Genomic DNA, 19,518 nt, shown 5'->3' on the forward strand with positions numbered 1-19,518 from the left:
ACAAGAAGAGAATGACTAGGCCAGGTGTGGTGGCTCATGCCTGTAATCCCAGCACTTTGGGAGGCCGGGGTGGGCAGATCACCTAAGGTTAGAGTTCAAGACCAGCCTGGCCAACATAGTGAAACCATCTCTACCAAAAATACAAAAATTAGCTGGGTGTGGTGGCACACGCCTGTAATCCCAGCTACTAGGGAGGCTGAGGCAGGAGAATCGCTTGAACCTGGGTGGTGGAGGTTGCAATGAGCCCAGATAGCATCACTACACTCCAGCCTGGTCAACAGAGCAAGACTCCATCTCAAAAAATAAACAACAAAAACAAAACAAAACAAACCCTGAATTTCAATCATAGCTCACTGCAGCCTGGACCTCCCAGGGCTCAGGTGATCCTCCAACCTTAGCCTCCTTGAGTAGCTGGGCCCACAGGTATGTGCCACTACACCTGGCTAATTAAAAACAAATTTTAGAGACAGGGTCTCACTATGTTGTCCCGGCTTGTTTCAAACTCCTGGGCTCAAGCAATCTGCCCACCTTAGCTTCCCAAAGTGATGGGATTATGGGTGTGAGCCACTGCACCCAGCCGCAACTTGGAAACTACTGAAAGTCAGTGAATGATCAGACCCAACAAGTCCATTCCCAAGATGGACAGAGAGATTGACATGTCTCCACAAAACACAGGTACTGGGAAAAGCATCCTACTCACAGTACCTACAGTAGCCCAAACTAGAAACAAACTGAATGCCCATCAGCAGAGAAGGAATCCATTAACTGAGGTACAGCCTTACATGGAATACTATACAGCAATGAAGAGGAAGGAACCATCTTTACATGTAACAAGGATGAATGGATTTTGCAGGTGAAATGTGCAGAAGCAGTTGGGCACGGTGGCTCACGCCTGTAATCCCAGCACTTTGGGAGGCCAAGGTGGGCGGATCGCCTGAGGTTGGGAGTTTGAGACCATCCTGGTCAACATGGTAAAACCCTATGTCTACTAACAATACAAAAATTAGCCTGGCATGGTGGCAGGCACCTGTAATCCCAGCTACTTGGGAGGCTGAGGCAGGAGAATCGCTTGAACCCCGGAGGCAGAGGTTGCAGTGAGGCGAGATGGGGCCACTGCACTCCAGCCTGGGTGACGGAGTGAGACTTGGTCTCAAAAAAAAAAAAGAAAAAAAAAAGAAATGTGCAGAAGCAGCCAGACACGAAGTTCCATAGGAAATGGTTCCATTTATACAACATCCAAAAAACAGGTGAAATTCAGCTCCGCTGGAAGGAGCCCAGGTAGCATTTACCCTGAGGTGGGAAGAGACGGCCTGGAGAGCCCTGAGGAGCCTTCTAGGGCAGGAGGGCAGGTTTCGTTCTGTTTCTGGCCTGGGGTGCTTGTGAAAATTTGTCACTCTGTGCACAACGAGGATTTGTGAACTTTTCCGTATGTAACTTACATCTCAGATTTTTAAGTTTCTTTTAAGGGTGATACAAACCCTGAAACAAACACCGGTCCTCAAAAGAAGAAAAAAGACCAGAAGGAGAAGCTTGAAAATGCTGACGAGCTTCTCTTGCATGGTAGAGTCAGAGTTTACATCTCCTGTTTTAGCATTTTCCTAGTTTTCTTTAGTGTATACACATGTACGTTGCTTTTGAAATTAAAAAGAGAATATGTTATTACGTATATTTAAATGCCAGCCCTCCAGAAAAGGATTCGTGTTTAATTAGGACTTTGTGATTCAGGAAGGCACAATGTTTTCTATGTTGTAAAAAAATCTCATTGCGGCTGCTAAGGGTGGCTGGGCCCCCTCACCCCATCCTCTTCCTCTCATTGCTGTGGTCCAGCCATTCCTCACCCGACAGGAAGCTGATGTGCTAATTTGCTTAGCAAAGTCAGAGACAGCGCCGAGGGTGCAAAGCAGGAGAAGAAAATTGCCACGAAAGGGAGGCAGGAATATTCCGAAGGCATTAACCTGACGAATTGTATATAAGAGCTGTAAATTTGATAAGTGCTTATTAGAAATAGAAAATGAGGCTTGAAATTTGCTTGTTTGCCTGAAATGAAGGCCGAGGTTCCCTCGGAATCTAATTGGCTAAAAATTTGGCGAGATGTTCAAATGTAGGCATCACATTAAAAAAAGACATCTAGAGGGACACAGAAAGTCTAGGAAAGACAGTAACTGCTATGTCAGGCACATTTGAAAATACTTATTAGAAACAGGAAAGAAAGTCCAGGGTCTTCTCCAAGCCCGCTGCCTTAGTCAGCACCTGCCCCTCTGCCAGCCGGCTCTGCAGGAATCCCAGGCCTGGCCCCAGCTCCACTGCCCTACTTGTCTCTCCTTTCTTCCCATACCTGGATGCTGAGATGGGAGAATCGCTTGAAGCCAGGAGTTCAAGGCTGCAGTGAGATGTGATTGCACCACTGCACTCTGGCCTGGGCGACAGAGAAAGACCCTATCTTAAAAATAAATTACAATTAATTTTTTTTTTTTTTTTGAGACAGAGTCTTACTCTGTCATCCATGCTGGAGTGCAATGGCATGATCTCAGCTCACTGCAACCTCCGCCACCCAGGTTCAAGTGATTCTTCTGCCTCAGCCTCCCAAGTAGCTCGGATTACACCACCACGCCCAGCTCATTTTTTGTACTTTTAGTAGAGATGGGTTTCACCACGTTGGCCACGATGGTCTCGATCTCTTGACCTCGTGATCCACCCACCGTGGCCTCCCAAAGTGCTGAGATTACAGGCGTGAGCCACCGTGCCCAGCCAATGGAATATTTAAAAAAATCTGTTCAGGTGAACTTGCTGAATGATGACACATGCCTTAACGTGTTCACGGGCAGGCAGCCCTGAGCCGAGTGAAACCAGAGACAAAGTCCCGGAAGGAGGGGTAGGGGCAGGAAGCGGAGGCCTCCCTAGAGAAGGACCTGAGATCACACAGGAGTTGTTGCAAATTTGGCAAATACCGATTTTCCCAATTGTACCCCTGGGTACATGGATGAGAAAACAGGCTCAGGGGTCCCAAGGCCAGTGGGAGGCTGGGAATCCCAGCCCTAACACATGCTGCATACCAGGCTGGCCTCGGCTGTGTGGGAACCGGTGGGCAGGGTCAACACAGTCCAAGGTCTCAAAGCCAGTGAGGGGCGCTGGGCCTTGGACCCCAGCCTGGGTGAACCATCTCCACCTCACCTCCTCCGAGAAGCCTCCCAGCCCGCCCCACTGAAAGGGGCCGCCCAGTCCCTACTAGTGCATTGTCCATGGCCATTTCCTGTCACCCCATCATTTTCCTAACGCCCTCCTTTGCTCGAGTCACCCCACTGGACCCTCAGTTCCTTAAGGGCAGTGCCGTGGGCTGCAGTGTGTCCAGCATCTCTGGCTTGAAGCCCTGACTGGAGGTGGATGAGAGCAGGGGGCGAGGTCTCTGGGAGGTGATCAGGGTTAGCTGAGATCAGGAGGGTGGGGCCTATAACGTGATTAGCACCTTTACAAGCAAGGATGCCAGGCGGAGCACCGTGGCTCACACCTGTAATCTCAACACTTTGGGAGGCTGAGGCGGGAGGACTGATTGAGTCAGGAGTTCAAGACCAGCCTGGGCAACACAGGGAGTCCATTTCCACAGAAAAAAGTTGTAAACAATAATCAGCATGTGTGTGTGGTGGCATGCGCCTGGGATCCCAGCTAGTCCAGAACCTGAGGTGGGAGGATCATTTGAGCCGAGGAGGTCAAGGCTGCAGTGTGCTGTGATTGTGCCACCGCACTCCAGCCTGGGTGACAGAGGGAGATCATCTCTGGGAAAAAAAAAAGACACCAGAGCATTTGCGCACGCTCTCTCTCCTTCTCTGTCTCTCTCTCCCCATCCCTGTCTCTCTCTCCCCCTCCCTGTTTCTCTTTCTCTCCATCTCTCTTTCCCTCCGTCTCTTTCTTTTTCTCTCCCTCTGTCTCTTTTACTCCATCTCCCCTGTCTCTCTCTCTTTCTCTCCATCTCTCTCTTTCTCTCTCTGCCTTGGAAGGACACAGTGAGAAGGTGGCAGTCTACAAATCAGGATACTGGCCCTCCTAGAGCCAAGCTAGCTGGCACCTGCTCTGGGACTTCCGTCTTGGGGGCGGGGAGACTGCATGCTCCCGTCCAGGCCCCCAGTGTCCGTGTTTTGTTATGGGCCTAGGTGGACAACGGCAGGCAGGAGTCACGTCTGCCCTGCTCACTGCTGTGTCCCACATCTAAACCAGGCTGGTTTGCTTGGCACACAGTAGGCATTTAATAAACGTACACTCTAGGAGGAAACAGACTTTGTTTGGTAACCCCAGGGCTTGGTGGGCCCAACAAGATTTGCTGAGTGAATGGTTGTGAACGAATGAATGGGAGTCAGTGAAACCAAATCAGTACGCTTTCCTTCTTTTATTTATTTATTTATTTATTTACAGTGTCTCACTCTCTTGCCCAGGCTGGAGTTCAGTGGTATGATGTTAGCTCACTGCAACCTCTGCCTCCCAGGTTCAAACAATTCTCCCTGCCTCAGCCTCCCAAGTAGCTGGGATTACAGGCACCCACCACGACACCTGGCTCATTTTTGTATTTTTTAGTAGAGACGGGGTTTTGCCATGTTGGCCAGGCTGGTCTTGAACTCCTGACCTCAAGCGATCTGCCCACCTCAGCCTCCCAAGTGCTGGCATTACAGGCATGAGCCTGCTCCAGCCTCCCGGGGAGACTCACCCAGGCCTGTGCCAATGGCCGTGCTCCTGCCCTTCAGCGAGTGCCCATGACGCAGACACCTGAACCCTGAAGTGCAGCCCTGGGGGAGGAGGACGCAGCTGGCGCTGGGAAGGGCTGGGAAGCCAGCCACACACCTGGCCCACTAGGGTTCTCAGGCAGGAGCAGGGTCCTCGTGGCTTTCATGGCAGAGACAGAATCCTCACAGCCCCAGCAAGCTGCACATGAGCTCTGGAGCCACAGGGTGGGTCCCACTGTGTGTCTGCCGCCCACGTCTGCTGCCTGGCAGGGCTGCGGGCATCCGGAGCTGTCCAGCCTAACTCGAAGTGAGGGGGACGGGCACTGTGCATAACGCCCCTCTGCGGCACTCAACAGGGAGGGCAGGGAGCTGGAAGTTGTCCCAGCTGGGCACAGGGCTGCTGTCGGCAGCCAGGGTCAGGGAGACTCTCAGAGTCCCCCACTTGTGTCTAACAGACAGTTTCTTTAATAGTTCAGCAGAGATTAAAAAAAAAAGTCGAGTGCAGGGGCGGCTGACAGGTGGTCTTGAATGCACCCTGGGACGTGCACAGCCAGCGGCCCTCAGAGCCAGTCTAAGTTTGGCAAATGGCAGCCACGTGGGCCAGGCATGGTGAAGGTGACATTTTGGTGTCGGGGCCTCCTGTCTCATACCCTCGTTCCTGCAAGGGCCTCTGCATCTAGGCAGGTGGGTGTCTGGGTGCTGGGGGAGCTGACTCATTGAAGGAGGTGGTTTCCTGTCTTGGGGAGGTGGAGGGTACCCCTGAGATCTCCTTCTAGGGGCACTAGCCCCAGCCTATTGGGCGACTGAGGGACCAGAGCTCTATCTTTCTAGAAGGCCTGTGAGGAGCCAGGAATCCCCTCCCAGAGCCTCACCCCACTCCTCCCTCCAGCCGGCCTCCTCCAGCGCTTTGTGACATCACTGCCGTTGCCATGGGAACCCTGCCAACCAAGCGGATGACTTCACAGGAGGATGGAGAGGCACTGGGCCGGGTTGGCCTGGGTCTCACAGCAAAGGTCTTTGATAACCAGCAAAATAGCAAAGGGAGGCAGGAAAACGGCCAGCAGGGAGACTGGCGTGGGTTTAAGGCGATGGCATTCCCCAGCCCTGCCTGTCACCGCCCCTCCAAGCCTGGGACCTGGGGGCTCCCTGCCTCCTTCCAGATGGAGGTGGGCATGCTAGAGTGTGAGGAGCCTGGGTCTCCCTGGGCTGGGTGGGGACCCCTGGCTGGAGCTGCTTCAAGCCTCCGTTTCTCTTTCTAGGAAGTGAGACCAGTAGCTCAGACTGGGGGCTCCCTGCTGAGTCTGTGGCCCTGAGGGCTGTTCAGCTCTAAGCATGGGCGCACGGCCAGGCCAGACAGGGCTGCACTGCTCCAATCGCCCTGCAGGAATCGCAGCCAGACGGGCTTCCCGAGTGCTGTCCCCATGGCCAGCATGCAGGAGGGGTGGCACAGGCTGGGGAGGAGGAAGTATTCTCACTCCTGCTGGAGCCTCTGCCCAGGAACCCCGATGGGCCCAGTTGGTCCTGGGGAGCCCCATCCCACATGCCCCGCACCCTGTGTCCATCAGCACTGATTAGGGTCTCCCAGGCACTGGCTCTGGGGTTGCCATGGGGACGAGCGTGTGGGGTGAGTGTGGCACGCACAGCTGTCCGGGAACACACAGAGGACATGCACACTTGTTTCAGTGCTCACCTCCCTGTCACACATGGGCTGAGCACCGCCAGAGGTGTCCACACAGTGGGGCACACGGACACCTGTGCAGCTGTGCACACACACAGCAAGGCTACGTCCACATGGGTGTATGTGTTCTCGCACCAGGAAGCGGTCACCCCCCCCACACCACACACCGTACACTCTGTCCCTGGAGCATGCACTTGCCTGGGTGCACCGGGCAGTCCGAGCCCATGTCACCTATGTGTACATGTATGTGTACACACTAACCCGGGTGCTCCAGTATGTGTGCATGCCAGCCCAGGCACACTGGCAGTCCAAGGCCAGGTCACATATGTGTACATGTCTGCCCAGGCTCTCAGAATCAGGCACTTTCTGAGGCTGCCCCGATGGGTGTTTCCTTCCCCAGCCAGCACATCCCCTCGCCCTTATCCTAGGCCTGCTGGACTCTGAAGGTGTCCACACGGCCATGAATGTCTCCAGGCCCTGCACTGCCCACTGCCAGGAACCCAGCGGAATCCAGGAAGAAGCCCAGCATTTGGTCACTATGGGCCTGCGTGAGCAGTCACTTCCTGGGGGCCTGCACCCCTCAAGGAGGGCGAAGGATGGACCGCCCCAGCTGGGGCTGAATCCTCACAGCCTTGTTCACAGGGAGAGGCTGACCTGCACCCATTGTACAGACAATGAAACTGAGGCTGAGTGACAGCCCAGCCGGCACACGGCAGAGCGTGGCACAGGCCCAGGCCAGCCTTGCGAGGTTTCTGCCATTCCCTGCAGGGCACACAGAAAGAAGCAGAAGCTCATCTGGCCCCCACCAGGCATTCTTTCACTTTCTCTCCTTTGATTCCACAATCCTCAGACCTAGGAATTAAGGAAACATCCCCAGTTTCCAATGAAGGAAATATTAATAGAAGCTCAGAGATGGAAAGTAACTGACCCTAGGTCACAGAGCAGAGTCAGGGAGCTGGTGAGGCTGAGGGGAGGGGGCCCCAGGAGGGCCTTGAGAATCTCCCTCCCTCCTCCACTCAGCCAGGGGCAGGCGCAGCCCACAGGTGGACCACTGGCCCCAGGCATGCCCTGTTTATGCCTCTGCATGTCACGTACATGATGAAGACAATTTTCCACGTTTACAGTGCCGCAGCAGTCCTAGCTCTGCTGATCAGCCCTGATCTTTCTTCGCCATCTCTTCCCCAGCGCCACAGAGGCATCCTCAATTCAAGCTCCCCAAGCTTCCAGCCCCTGCCTGTTGCAATGCTCTCCCAGTCCAAGCTTGGGAGACAGGTGCACCCTACACTGCAGTGAACCCGGAGTGGACCTGGACAGCCAGAGGGAGCAGCCCTCATCCCAGGCTCCACAGCGCAGCCAAGCCCGTTCCTGCAGCCACTGTCGGTACTAACAGAACCTTCAGTACTAACGGAACCCTCTGGCAATCCGGCCTTGGCAGGCCAGGCCAGACAGATCTGTGCGGTTCACAACCAGCTTCTGTTTCCAAATACAGAAGTGCTGCTTGGCACACCAGACCACAGTGCAAGTGGGGAAACTGAGGCCCGGTGGCAAAAAGTGTCTCGTCCAAGGTCATGGAGGCAGAAAAGAGCAGATGCCAGGAAGGTCATGGCATTCAGAGATCAAAGGAGTCCCTCGCGCCCAGCACTACCCTGCCCGCCAGCCACCGCGGCCATCCTGGGCACATGAGCACCACTGTGCCAGCCCAGCCTGGAGCCTGGTATTGCCGGCCTTGGCAGGCAGACATTGCTGGTCAGGAATGCAGAATCGGCCTTTAAATACCTCAGCGATTCCATGCCCTGGCGTCTCCCTCTTCCCCACGCTGCCTGAGGCGCCGCTGAGGCCTAATGAGCTGTGAAGGTCCATTTTTCAAAGTTAAACATTTCCTGGGCTCCCTGGCCCAGCCTTTAGACATAGCCTGGTGATGTCCTGGGTGTGGGGTTGAGAGAGTTGCACAGGGAAGCCATGGTCCATATGGATCTCCATGATGCCCTCGGCTCTCACCGCCCACCAATGCCAACAGATACCTACCCGGTGGCCAGCTTATGGGACACAGAGCCAGCAGTGGGTCAGGTCTGGGCTGCAGGAGCAGGCCAGTGAGGCTGGGAATTCCAGCCGAACACAGTCTTCAGAGGTGTTGATTCTAACCCCTTGACCATTTTACAGCTGAGGAAGCTGACAGAGGGCCATAAGTCCCCCAACGTCAGGGACCACAGTGCTTACCCGACGGAATTGCTCACCGTCCAGCACAGGGCCTAACGTCTAGCACCAAAAACAGTTGGTGCTTAATCAATGCTTGTTGCCAGGAGTAAGCACCCAAGGCTACAGAGCAGTAGGAGCAGCCATGGGTGGAGACCCCAGAGCCCTGATGCCCAGACCACCTGTACCAGCCTCCGAGGGTGCAAACGGACATCCTATCTGCTGGGATCACTGCCGGCATCCCGGAGGCATCCTGAGTCACCCTTTACTGTCTGCAGATATGAAGTGGTTTGGGGAAACCTGGATCTGGACTTAGGCAAGGCTAGGTTTGGGTCCCGGCTCTGCCACTGTCCGACTCCCTGGGGTTGGACAAGCCACTTCTCAGGGCCTTAGGGTCTCCATTTGCCATTTGGTGAAAGCAGTCTCTTTACCTGGGGGATTCTACATTCCCATTTCTTCCAAGCTCCTGTCCATACTGACATTGACTTTTTCCAGTCCCTGCAGGTCTCTGTATTCATCATCCATTCATTCATTATCTACTTCCATCATCGTTTGTCTACATCCTCCCTCATTCAGGCATCATTCATCCATTCATCATTCATATATCCTTCTAGCATCCACCCACCTGCCTACCAATCCACCCATCCATCCACCTCTCCACCCACCCACTCACCCATCCACCCTTCATCCATCCATTCACCCATTTATCCATCTATCCATTCATCCGCCCATCCATCCACCGACCTATCCATTCACACACACACACCTATCCATCCATCCATTCATCATTCATATATACATCAGCATCCACCCACCAATCCATCATCCAACCATCCACCTCTCCACCCACCCACTCACCCATCCACTCATCCATTCATCCTTCATCCATCCATTCACCCATTCATCCATCCATCCATTTATCTGCCCACCCATCCATCCATCTATCCATTCATCCATTCACACACCCACCCATCCATTCATCATCCATATATCCTTCAGCATCCACCCACTCACCAATCCATCCATCCATCCACCTATCCACCCACCTACTCGCTGATCTACCCATCAATCCATCCATCCATCAACCCTTCATTCATCCTTTCACCCATTCATCGATCCATCCATTCATCCACCCATCCGTTCGTCCACTACCCACCCACCCATTCATCTATCCATTCATCATCCATGTATCGTTCTAGCATCCACCCATCTACCAATCCATCCATCCATCCATCTATCCACCCACCCACTCACCCATCTACCCATCCATCCATGCATTCATCCTTCATACATCCATTCACCCATCATTCACCCATCCATCCACCCACCTATCCATTCATCCATCCACCCACCTACCCATCCATTCATCATCCATGTATCCTTCTAGCATCCACCCACCTGCCTACCAATCCACCCATCCATCCACCTCTCCACCCACCCACTCACCCATCCACCCTTCATCCATCCATTCACCCATTTATCCATCTATCCATTCATCCGCCCATCCATCCACCGACCTATCCATTCACACACACACACCTATCCATCCATCCATTCATCATTCATATATACATCAGCATCCACCCACCAATCCATCATCCAACCATCCACCTCTCCACCCACCCACTCACCCATCCACTCATCCATTCATCCTTCATCCATCCATTCACCCATTCATCCATCCATCCATTTATCTGCCCACCCATCCATCCATCTATCCATTCATCCATTCACACACCCACCCATCCATTCATCATCCATATATCCTTCAGCATCCACCCACTCACCAATCCATCCATCCATCCACCTATCCACCCACCTACTCGCTGATCTACCCATCAATCCATCCATCCATCAACCCTTCATTCATCCTTTCACCCATTCATCGATCCATCCATTCATCCACCCATCCGTTCGTCCACTACCCACCCACCCATTCATCTATCCATTCATCATCCATGTATCGTTCTAGCATCCACCCATCTACCAATCCATCCATCCATCCATCTATCCACCCACCCACTCACCCATCTACCCATCCATCCATGCATTCATCCTTCATACATCCATTCACCCATCATTCACCCATCCATCCACCCACCTATCCATTCATCCATCCACCCACCTACCCATCCATTCATCATCCATGTATCCTTCTAGCATCCACCCACCCAACAATTCATCCATCCATTCATCCATCTATCCACCTATCCACCCACTCACTCACCAGTCTTCCCATCCACACCCATCCATTCATCCTTCATCCATCCATTCACCCATCATCCATCTATCCATTCACCTATTCATCCACCCATCTAATCACCCACCCATCCCTCTACCCACCTATCCTTTCATCCATTTATCCATCCATCCATTCATCCACCCACTCATCCATCCATCCACTTGCTCATCCATCCACCTGCCCATCCTTTGACCCATGTATGCATCCATCTATCCATTCATCGTCCATCCATCCACTCATCCATCAATCCATCCATCTATACATCCATCCACTCCTCCATCTAATGATGCCTATGTCAAGAAGGGAATGGGCCAGTTCTGTGCCAGGGGAGAGTCCCAGTCCCCAATTCCTAATGCCTTGTCCAGGATGCCAGGTGTCCAAAGGGCTCAAGGCATTCCCACTCTGTCATTGCATTTCCTCAGATCCCTGACTCCTTGGGGAAGAGCTCCTGTTACCACTCTAGGTCTCATGGAGATAACCAAAAGCTAAGGAACCAGAGGACTCCCCATTGGCCTTGCTTCAGGACAGTGTGAATCTGGGAAAGACACTCATCTCAGTATAACACTCACCACCTGAAATGGACACATGGCTGCAGAGGCTTTCAACTGGGCCATGCCAGGGAAGTTGGCTGGCTCAGGGGGCTGTAAATGGATAATGTAGTTATGAGATTCAACAACATGATTAAAAATTAGGAGACAGGGTATATTTTTCCCTTGCCACCAATTCCACAGCATCTCAAGGGTCCATGGTGCACCAGACCCAGCCCCCAGTGAAGGTGGAACCAGGCCTGCCCAGCTGAGCCTTCTGCAGATCCCAGGGGAACAGGGTCAGTCTGCAATCCCAGAAATGTATTCATGGTTCCTTAGCAACCGGTGGCTTGGGGACTGAGACAGGAATCTGTGTTTGTCCCAGCATCTCACTTCATCTTTTGTTCCCCTTACTTATCCATCTGAGCTCTCAGCCCTCAGACACATTAGATGACTGGAATAGTGACTACAAGCCTGTGCAATGCTGAAATTATACTTCCACACTCGTGGATGAATTATGTGAATTATACTTTCACACACATGCATGAGCATGCACGCGTGTATACACACTACATACAGTATGCTGTGTAGACAGGCCCAGGTTAAGAAATAATGTCAATACTCAATTATAGAAAAGAACAAACTATTGATAAGCATTACAACTTGAATGAATCATCAGGGAATTTTGTGGGGGAAAACAAATGCATCCCAAAATGTTACATACTGTGTGATTCCATTTACACAGCAGACTGACAGTCCCTCACTTAAGATGATGCTTTGATTTATAATTTTTTGACTTTATGATGGGCTTATTACAGTATTAAATGCATTTGTGACATGATATTATTGACTTATGATGTGCTTATCAGGATGTAACTCTATTATAAATTGAGGAGCAACTGCGCTTGAAAAGACAAAATTATAGAAATGGAGAACAGATTAGTGGTGACCAGGGGTCAGAGATGAGATAGGGGTGAGGGAAGGGCTGTGGCTATAAAAGGGCAAAACGAGGAATATTTATGGGTTGGGACTTTTCTGTATCTGGACTGTATCACTGTCAACATCCAGGCTGTGACATTGTACTATAATTTTCCAAGATGTTGCCACTGGGGGAAACTGGATAAAGGGTACATGGGATCACTCTATATTATTTCTCACAATTGCATGGGACTGTACAATTGTCTCAAAATAGAAATTTTAAGGAAATAAAATAATGTCACTGAAAATGGACAGTATTTTTTAATAAAAGGAGTAAAGTCAACTGGATTAGTATTTGTGGGAAGAGCTGACACTTGATCCTTACACCTCACGTCATAGATAAAAAATTGGGTGTATTAAAGGTCTAAATGTCAAATGTAAAACAATAAAGCTTCTAGAAGTTTACATAGGAGAGCATCATCAAGAACTTAAGGTGACAAAAAAATTCTTTATAAGCTAACAGAAAGTGCTAACCATGGAGGAGAACTTGAATAACATTAAAATGAAGAACTTCTCATTAAAATACAGGACTGGAAGAATGAAATGGCAAGCCACGGAATGAGAGAAGATATTTGCAACATATATAATCAAAAAATTAAGAATTAATAGATATAAAAACAATTCCTACAAATGTATAAGATAAAGAAAGCAACTCAATAGAAAAGGAGGCTGAGTTCAGTGGCTCACACATGTAATCCCAGCACTTTGGAAGGCTGAGGCAGGCAGGAGGATTGCTTAAGTCCAGGAGTTTGAGACTAGCCTAGGCAACAAAGGGAGACTCTGTCTCTGAAAAAAAAAAAAAAAAATTAGCCAGGCATGGTGGCATATGTCTGTAGTCCCAGCTATGTGAGATGCTGAGGTGGGAGGATTACTTGAGCCAAGAAGCTTGGGCCCAGTCTGGGCAACATTGTGAGACCCTGTCTCTATACAAAAAATAAACACATAAAAGAAAAAAAATAAGACTTTTAAATAGATATGTAATAAAAATGTCATCCAAATATCCAAATGGCCAATATACATATGAAATGGTGTTCACTAGCAATGCCAAAATTTAAAAGGACTGACAACATCAAGTGTTGACAAAGACTTAAAATATTGTTTTATATTTGACAGTTGGACCTTAAATCCACCTGGAATTAATTTTTTAATCTATGGTGTCAAGTAGGGATCAATTTTAGTTCTTCCCAGGTATACCAATCCAGTTGATCTTACCCCTTTTATTGAAATATACTATCCATTTTCATTGGCATTAGTTTATTTCCTTAGAATTAATTTTTCTATTTTGAAACAAGCGTACAGTCCTATGCAGTTGAGAGATTCCCCTGGAGGAGGGAAGGGTAGTGATCAGGAGGAGATGGGGTGGGGGTTTCTGAGATACAGGTACCATTTTTATTTCTTGAGCTAGATGGTTCCTACACAAATTTCACTTTGCATATGTTACCTTTTTTTAAGTTTTGTTTTTAAAAGATATCACAGGGTGGGACTTCTGGCACAGAATAGTGAAAAGGTCACCAAATCTTCTCTCCAAAAAACGACTAAAAACTACAGCTAGTGCTCGACTTACGACCACGATTGGTTCCAACAGACCAGTCGTAACACGATTTGGTCGTAAGTTGAGTAGGCTATATGTACAGTACTGTGAAATGATGTTATAAAAATCTTTAAGTCATATTTTATCATAATTTTCTTTGTTCATTTTATGCCATTTGTATCATCTCTACACCATTTTGTTTCTTATTTTTACATTTGTCAGGTTTAAGTACTATAAAACGCTGCATTACCAGTAAAGGTTGACCTGAATGCTTATTATGAAAACATTCTTGTCAAATCTCATTTTTAAAAAGCCACCTTAACTTGTGGTAAAGGCGCAGCCTTATGTAAAACTGTGGAATATTCACAGATCACTGAACCACGGTGGTCTATGGTTTGAAGTGAAAAACCACGGCACATGATGAGTTTTGAAAAGCAGAAGAGTATGAACTATGTTAAGTCTTAGGGTTAAAAAGGACTAGTTGCCAGATATTTATTCATTATCATTGTAAATAGAAAAGTAAATCATCACAATTTTATGTGACTTTCCATGGGATACAAATATATAGCATTCATCATAAAAGATGTCATCTGGATATCTTGTTCAAATATAATTTAAACTTAGTATGTTCTAATATTGTTAAAGATATAGGGATATAAACCACTCACATTTTAGTAAGAAAGGCAAGAAAATGACTAATAATGATATGATATAGCATATATGTTTATTGTCCTGCGCTGTTGTATGCCCAGCTGGGCAACATTTGTGCTGCCAGACGCAGAGCAGCTGTGGCTAGCAATTGTGGTCGTAAAGTCGAATGGTCGTAAGTTGCATAGGTCATAAGTCGATCAACACCTGTAGTCTAAATTCTCAAAAACAATTATTCCCACATCCTTGAAATTAACCAAAGGCTTTTACTCATGAAAAACTGCTGAACTTAGGCTAAGACAGGTGGAATCTCTGGAATTCTTACCTGAAGCTCTCCCATCTCCCCCCTGCCCCACTCAGTTGATGCAATCATTCCAACAGAGCAGGGCAGGGCAGGGTAAACCATAATAACTAGCAGCTTTGCTGTTAGGGGCTGATTTGATTTGGAGCAGAAGGTACAAACTCTCGTTTGGAAGAAGTGTTGTCAGTAAGAAGCAGCAATCCTGGTGACAAGTGAATGGGGAAAGCCAGTGGTTCCGCTAGGCTGAAGCTGTGATCCTGGCTGAGGCAGCAATAGACCAGCAGACTAGCTGGGAATCTGACCAAGATGTATGAAATATGACAGTCATAGAGATACCTGATAAGCCTTCCACATGTGCCCAGAGGATGGATAGTACACATACATGGGAAGAGGAGAGAGGGCCCAAACAATTCACAAATTTCTGGCCTACTGAGAGCCTTAGGCATATGCAGAGGAGGCAAAAGGTGTCTTGAAGAAAATAGAAACCAAGCCAGGCCTGAAAACTACCTGACCTTTGGGTGTGCTTACAGACCCACATGCAGATCTATCAGCGGAGTGTGTAAGCCTGACTGGCTCAAGGTATTTGCAAACAACCCCAAACCAATCATTGACTGACCACAGAGCTATGTAGACACAGAGGTAATCTAGGAGGCCAGAATTAAAACAAGTAGGGATTTAAGAAAAGAGAAGAAAGCCAAGAATGGTGATATGAACCTGTAGTTCCAGCTACTTGGGAGGCTGAGGTGGGAGGACAACTCAAGCCCAGGAGTTCCAGGCTGCAGTGAGCTATGATCACATCACTGTACTCCAGACTGGGCAACAGAGTGAGATCCCATCTCTTAAAAAAAAAAAAGGAGAGAGAGCCAAGATGGCTGATCACTAGCAGCTCAGGATTGTAGCTCCCCATGAAAGCGCAGAGAACGAGAGGATGCCACACTTTCAGATGAATTTTTGTTGCTCACACATCAGGAAATTCCCAGCGGAGGAGCGCCACGGGTCGCCAGCATGACTCTTGTGGCCTGTGAGGTGGTTTTGCCGCTGCCTTGGTGCGGCGGTTTTTGGTGCAGAGTCAGAAAAGCACCATCAATCTTAACGCCGCTGTTTTGGCCAGCACTGTGGGTTGCTCAGATTTTGGCGCTGGGAATCAACAAGTTGGACGTCCACTCACAGAAAGCCAATTATAAAGACAGTAATTATAAAGGTCACAGGTGGATAAATCTATAACGAAGGGAAGAAACCAGCCTAAAGAGACTGAAAATACCCAAAATCAGAACACCTCTCCCTCTACAGGGGATCACAGTTCCTCATCAGCAACAGAACAAGGCCTGATGGAGAATGAGTGTGTTCCATTAACAGAAGCAGGCTTCAAAAGGTGGATGATAAGAAACTTCTGTGAGTTAAAAGAACATGTTCTAACCCAATGCAAAGAAACTAAGAACTTTGAAAAAAAGGTTTGATGAAATGTTAACAAGAATACACAATTTAGAGAGGAATATAAGTGAACTAACAGAGCTGAAAAACATGAGAACTTCGTGAAGTATGCACAAGTTTTAACAACCGAATTGATCAAGCAGAAGAAAAGATATCAGAGGTCGAAGACCAACTTAATGAAATAAAACGAGAAGACAAGATTAGAGAAAAAAGGATAAAAAGGAACGAGCAAAGTCTCCAAGAAATATGGGACTATGTGAAAAGACCTAATCTATGTTTGATAGGTGTACCTGAATGTGACGAGGAGAATCAATCCAAGTTGGAAAATGTGCTTCAGGATATTATACAGGAAAACTTTCCCAACCTAGCAAGGCAGGACAATTTTCAACTCCAGGTAATACAGAGAACACCACAAAGATATTCCCCAAGAAGTCCAACCTCAAGGCACATAATCACCAGATTCACCAGGGTTGAAATGAAGGAGAAAATGCTGAGGGCAGCCAGAGAGAAAGGTCAGGTTACCCATAAAGGGAAGCCTATCAGACTCATAGCAGATTTCTCAGCAGAAACCCTACAAGCCAGAAGAGAGTGGGGGCCAATATTCAACATCCTTAAAGAAAAGAACTTTCAACCAAGAATTTTACATCCAGCCAAGCTAAGCTTCATACATGAAGGAAAAATAAAATCTTTTGTGAACAAGCGAGCACTCAGAGATTTCATCACCACCAGGCCTGCTTTACAAGAGCTTCTGAAAGAACCACTACACATAGAAAGGAACAGCCAGTATCAGCCTTTCTAAAAAATACCAAAAATTAAAGAGCATCAACATAATCAAGAATTTACATCAACTAATGGGCAAAACAGCCAGCTAACATTAAATGGCAGTATTAAATTCACATATATTATTATTATTTCTAAATTTAAATTGACTAAATCCCCCAATCCAAAGACACAGGCAAAAAAAGCCAAAACCCATTGGTATGCTGCATCCAGACCCATCTCACATGCAAGAATACACAAAGACTCAAAACAAAGAGATGGAGAAAGATTTACCAACCAAATGGATAGCAAAAATAAATAAATAAATAAATAAAAAGCAGGAGTTGCAATTTTTGCCTCTGATAAAATAGACTTTAAGGCAACAAAGATCAAAAGAAGCAAAGAAGGATATTACATAATGATAAAAGGATCAATGCAACAAGAGCTAAAGATCCTAAATACATATGCACCCAATACAGGAATATCCAGATATGTAAGACTTATAAAGAGACTTAGACTCCCACACAATAATAGTGGGAGACTTCAACATCAATATTAGACAGATCAATGATACAGAAAATTAACAATGATATCCAGGATTTGAACTCAGATCCGGAACAAGTAAACTTAATTAAGATTTATAGAACTCTCTACTTTAAATACACAAAATACACACTCTTATCAGTACCACATCACACCTACTTATAGGTTTAAATGAAATATTGGTTGGCTGTTTGATTTTTTCTTCCCTCATTTTTTTTCATGTCTCTATTATTAAGCATAATTATAGGCATACCCATTTTTAGACTACATTCTAGCCCGGGCAATAAAGCAACACCCCCGTTCTCTCTCCCTCTTCCTTATTTTCTTTCTTCCTCTCCTTCATTTTTTTTTTCTTCTTCTTCTTTTTCTTTCTTTCTCTCTTTCTTCTTTAAAAAAAGAAAACCAGCATCGGTGAAGGATGATGGAAGATACTTGTCCTATTTTGTGTTAAAAAAAAAAAAAATCCTGTGTTGAAGTTCAACAAGAAAAAAGAAAACAAAACAAAACACAAAACAGAAAAACAAAGAACAAGGACAAATTAACAGAGACACAGTGATCACACATCAGGGGAAAATGAATTTCACAGCTTCTGTCCAGGTAAATTACTAAACAAACAAACAACAACAACAACAACAAAACCCAGCAATACTAGAAATGCTTGGGGATAAAAATCAGAATCTGGAACTGCTGCAATATATTACCTGAACTGTTTGTTTTCAACACAAACTTACAAGACATGCAATGAAACAGGAAAGGGTGATCCATGATCAGAAAAAAAAGGTCAATGCAAAGTGTCACTGAGTGTCCCATATATTAGATATAGCAAAGACTTCAAAGCAGCTAATAAAAATACATTCAAAGAAATAAAGACAATTATGTTTTAAGAATTGAAGAAAAGGATAATAATAATGACTAAAAACACAGAACCTCAATGAAGAGACTGAAATTATTTTAAAATGGAAAATTTGGAATTACTGTAAAAAGTATAATCACTGACATGAAAAATTCATTACACATGAGAGGCTTGCAAGATGACAAAAGAAAAAATTAGTGTATTTGAATATCAATCAATAAAAATTATTCAATATAAAGAACACAGAGAAAAGAATTGAACAGAAAAATAAGCTGTGCTTCTGACATCCCTGAGATATCAAGTGCACCAGCAAAGTTGTGATGGGAGTCTCAAGAGAAGAGGAGAGAGAAAAAGAGGCAAGAATAAGATTTGAAGAAATAATGGCTGAAAACTTCCCAAATTTGATGAAAAGCATTAATCTACAGATTCAAGAAGATCGACAAACACCAAATAGGATGAACACAAGAAAAATCGAAACCTGGACATATCATAGCCCAACTGCTGAAAGACAAAGAAAGGAGCAGGAGAAAAGTGATTCACAGTGTGCAGAGTAACAGCAATATGATCAATGGCTGATTCCTCATCAGAAACTATGGAGGGAAGAAGGTGGTGTAATGGCATATTCAAAGTGTGAAAACAAATAAAAAATTGTTAGCCAAGAATGAATGCAAACTAAAAACATTACATGTCAAAACAGACTGAAAGAATTTAGGGCTAGCACAGCTTATTTAGAAGAAATACCAAGAGAAGTCCTTTAGGCTGAAAGAAAATGTCAGATGGTAATTCAAATTCACAGAAAGAAATGAAGAGTACCAGAAATGGAAAATATGTAGATGAATATAAAAAGCTCTATAAATGTATTATTTTCTCTTTCCTTCCCTTAACTTCTTTAAAATTTTAAGATTGTATAAAGGAATAATTTTAACACTATATTGTTATATAACACAACATATGTCAACATATATTGATGAAATATATGACAATAATAATACAAAAGAGGGAAGCAAATTGAGCTATTTGGAGTAAAGTTTCTGTATTTTACCATAATAGTATTAATGCAAAATAGATGGTAATAAGTTGGTATGCATACTGTAGCCCTATGGCAACCAATAAGAAAATAACTCT

At 46.7% G+C, this 19,518-nt stretch overlaps 1 protein-coding gene and 1 pseudogene across 4 annotated transcripts in view; one reads left to right on the plus strand and one right to left on the minus strand.

Moving 5' to 3' along the window:
- The window catches only part of ELFN1 (extracellular leucine rich repeat and fibronectin type III domain containing 1), an 86,002-nt gene that overhangs the window by 48,181 nt on the left and 18,303 nt on the right, over positions 1-19,518 (minus strand). The window lies entirely within an intron of this gene.
- On the plus strand, positions 5,790-6,841 carry LOC116537607 (annotated as a pseudogene).

The sequence above is a fragment of the Sapajus apella genome, unplaced genomic scaffold (genome assembly GCF_009761245.1).
Source record: "Sapajus apella isolate SASKATOON/1434 unplaced genomic scaffold, GSC_monkey_1.0 scaffold112, whole genome shotgun sequence".
Classification (NCBI taxonomy): Eukaryota; Metazoa; Chordata; class Mammalia; order Primates; family Cebidae; genus Sapajus; species Sapajus apella.